The sequence below is a fragment of the Triticum dicoccoides genome, chromosome 6B (assembly GCF_002162155.2).
Source record: "Triticum dicoccoides isolate Atlit2015 ecotype Zavitan chromosome 6B, WEW_v2.0, whole genome shotgun sequence".
In the NCBI taxonomy this organism is placed as follows: Eukaryota; Viridiplantae; Streptophyta; class Magnoliopsida; order Poales; family Poaceae; genus Triticum; species Triticum dicoccoides.
In genome coordinates this window covers 324356318-324360339 of record NC_041391.1, presented here as the reverse complement: position 1 = coordinate 324360339, position 4022 = coordinate 324356318, and the positions used below count along the sequence as shown (strand labels likewise).

At 45.6% G+C, this 4022-nt stretch overlaps 2 long non-coding RNA genes across 2 annotated transcripts in view; both read left to right on the top strand.

Moving 5' to 3' along the window:
* Positions 1-4022, top strand: part of LOC119324955 — a 12882-nt gene that overhangs the window by 5696 nt on the left and 3164 nt on the right. The window lies entirely within an intron of this gene.
* On the top strand, positions 108-1871 carry LOC119324956. Its single transcript, XR_005157252.1, has 3 exons — positions 108-314; positions 399-619; positions 1777-1871. It is a non-coding gene; the product is annotated as an uncharacterized LOC119324956 (long non-coding RNA).

Here is a 4022-nt window from a genome sequence, read left to right as displayed (position 1 = left end):
GCTCGCCGTGGCCGTGGCCGATGACCGCGGCCCCGCCGTCCCGCCCTGCCTGCCGCGACGGCCATGGACGAGCGCGAGCTCGACGGGGGAGCAACGGGCCGCCCCGCCCGTCCCGCTCGCCGTGGCCTTCGCCGATGACCGCGGCCCCGCGCAGCACAACACCGAGCTCGTCTCGCTCCGTTGCGTCCTCTCCTCCTGCCGGATTCGCCACTCACGGCCACCACCGCTCACCCGTGACCCCGCCTCGTGGTTAGGGTTTCGGGTGTTGGCTCCAACACCGGCGGCCATGGGGTTGCGCCTCCTCTCTGCCTCTGGTCGGTTCATCCCCTCCCCCTCCTTCCTCCTCTTCCTCCTCTTCCTCTCTATCTCTTTCTAATCCCTCTCTTCTTTTGTAGCAGCAGAGGAGAGGAGAGGGGATTGAGCCTGCAGCTCCGCATGTGCTTCAATTCAATTTGGAGTAGAGCAATTGATGTGCTCCTACAGCTGCTGTAGAAGATAGGATGGATGAGAGTGCATCATTGTAGGATTATTGTTGATGGGGTGTCGAGACGTGTGTCTGAACTACCTCATGTGACTGATGAAAGAGGGCAGGTGGCCGACCTCCTTGATATCCATGCCAGTAAGGATTATATATGTCCGTTTTAGCATTTTGTTCATATATATGCCATTCAGTAATAACTACAGTCTTGAGATATGGATTCAGAGATACTGTAGTGTGTGCCCTATGCTGAATATTATAATCTACAATTCTATATATGCCATGCTATTCGGCTTTTCATTTTCTTGATCTACCTGAATTGGTACTATAGAGATGTCTGATGTATGCGCGCATGTGTGTTTAGGCAGTTTAGCCTCCTATTAGTTTCAACGATTGGTTTTGAGTTTAGGAGAATCAAGGAGGTTCTGTTAGGAGAACTTGCTTTTGTTTTCCATGGTTAATTAATCCTGGGACTATTCAAAAGCAGGCCATCATTGCTATTAGGAGAATCAAGGAGGTTCTGATAGTCCTTTCTGTTTAGTGTACGATGGTCACATTTGTATTGACATCAAAATTCAGATTTAGTATGTTTATTGGGAGACCTTACTTATATTACTGAATCATGAATATCATTTGATATTCTAAGAAATAGTTGTCCTGGATATTCCAAGTTATACCTGCTCATACATCTGTTATATTACAATTTATTTGCTTGTCAAATGTTCGTGGTTTCAGATTAGAAGTATGCAGTAGCATCCATATCCAATGTAACTAATGTGTTCCAGGCTTTAGTGTTTTATTTTGATGGACCAATGTGCATCTTCTCCGAGACAGAAAATTAGGGGGAGTGATAGCTCTTGGATAGTTAGCCATTATGATAGAATAATAAATAAAACTGTCGGTTAATGGCTTATAGAACTGGTCTTAATAATAGAATTTCAACCGAGTCGTTGATGCGGTGAGAGCTCGGTGTCGTGTCCGTCGGCTGAGCAGCAAGCCGAGCTGCAACTCTCTAAACATGGTGGTGCTACTGTGAGGATCTCATGCCTCTCACTCTGTGTATCTCTCATCAGCCCGTTCCACTTTTTGCTAATCATTCATACCCTTCATGATCACTAAGGCTTTTCTTGGTTTTGTAGTTGTGGATTGTGATTAAGAATGATGACCCTGGTTAATTATAGGATTTACCATGAGAGCATGAGATCTTTGCACCTGTATGTCTTACCTATTGGTCATTCTGCTAAATAGTAATTACTAAATAATTGTTTCTGATAAATAACGATGCCTTTCTTATACAGGTTTTTTGGTGCGTTTGTGCTCGTCGGCGGGACGGTGCAAGGCGCAACTCCGACGCGGTTCCTTGCCGGTTGGACGGCGTTCACGCGCAACCCCGGCGTGCACTAAGTACTGCCTCGGCTACAACCTCCCTCGGTGAGCTCCATCTTCCTCCTGCTCCTCTGCTTCGGCTACTGTATGGGACATGGCCATGGCTATATTGATCCATCCATCCATCCAGAACTAAGAGATGAAGCATCCACCGAGCTCTCTCAGAGCTCAGGCTGCTTCAGTTTGCTCTTCCCACTCTCACTTACCTTCCCTCTCATGCATGCGCTTGGTTTCTTCCTCATGCAGGCAGGCTGGGTGGGCTCCTCGTTAGCATCGGCTTTCCCTACCTACCACTCCTCTCTGATGGAGCGGACCTTTGGATGCTCCTGCGCCTCCGGTCGTGGGCTAGGTAACTCTCTTTCTTTAATGTGCTCGTGGATGTAATAGGATTTTAGTGCAGATTGTCATGGGATAGCTAAAACAAAAAATCTTTAAACCTTTCCTGGGCATTATAATTGAAAAGTAACCTAAAATCCTTAATTTCATCAAGCTTGATATCTAAAAAATGCTTAGAACTATTGCTAATATACCATCCTACGAGTGCTTAAAGATCTACTTATGAATCAGCTGCATTTTCCAATAGGCCAGCTCCTAATCTACGGCTGTTTCGGCCGTTGGATCAGATATGTTTAATACAGAGTAACCGCATCGAATAAATGTGTACAGAGCATACAGATTAAATATACTTTATAAATGAATATGGGGTAAGCAATGTCGGTTAGGTAATACTCCACTCTTGCCCACTGAAGGACAAGCTCGCTCTTGGGCTACCGCTAGGTGATCTAATTGACTCGGGGGTGTCTTTTCTCAAAAAAGAGAGGCTCAACCATGAGAGCATGAGATCTTTGCACCTGTATGTCTTACCTATTAATCATTCTGCTAAATAGTAATTACTAAATAATTGTTTCTGATAAATAACGATGCCTTTCTTATACAGGTTTTTTGGTGCGTTTGTGCTCGTCGGCGGGACGGTGCAAGGCGCAACTCCGACGCGGTTCCTTGCCGGTTGGACGGCGTTCACGCGCAACCCCGGCGTGCACTGAGTACTGCCTCGGCTACAACCTCCCTTGGTGAGCTCCATCTTCCTCCTGCTCCTCTGCTTCGACTACTGTATGGGACATGGCCATGGCTATATTGATCCATACATCCATCTAGAAATAAGAATAGAAGCTCCTCAGGCCGCACCACAGCGATTTGGGATTCCTGGCCGTCGGATCGGGTGGCTTGATCGGATCTGGGCCGTCGGATCGACCCCTGTAACGACCTCGTCCGTCGGATAAAAAAAAGTTACTGCTGGAATGAATAGTTACTCCCGTTTCGTGCCATCGCTTGTAAATAGCCTGCCCCGCCAGGGGCATTCTCGCCATTTCGCTTTGTCTGTGGCGGTGGCGTTCGTGCTAGGGTGATGATGATTAACTGTGGCTGGAATGAGTGTGCCTTTGAGCAATCAAGGCACCTATGGGTATCAAGTTGGATCCTCCCTGTTGTCTCTGGAATCCTTTTTGATCCTGTGATACCTATTGATCTGTCCTTGGATGGTCATTCTTGCTGAGTGATAACCAGGGCAGCTCCATTGTATAAACAGATTGATCTGGTGATAAGAGATGATGGGGGTAGGTTATATGATCGAGAAAAGGCGAATCTGAGCCCACTATGCAATGAACCATAGACCCTTTTTTACTTGTATATCTAAAGGTGTTGCTTATTTATGCTCCAGTGTTTATAGCCATCTTCCATAAATCTGAGCCATTGAGCGGACATTTCCTTTTGTTTTCTTTGGTTTGTTCTGAAGCTTTCCCCAATTCTATCTGTCACCACTGCATTTTGTGGATCATGCACCAGACTAAATGTAAGTGAACTTTGAAGGATGCATGTTTTGTTAGCTTTGTAACTTATTTCCTTGCTAAGTAAGCATTTGGGGTTAATTTGTTTTGTTGCCACCTTCTTTGTACATATAGTTTTGCATCGATTTGCCTTGCACTCTTCCCGACAAGCTTGTAATAGTGTTGAACTTTGTTCATTTAGGCATAGCAACTATTTGAATTATGAAAATTTGCTACCATTTGGTTACCACCAGAAGTTTGTCTATTGATAAAACATGGTTCAGGAAGGCATTTTGTCTTCTATGTTTTTTAATAGAATTCTGATTTGGGGCAAC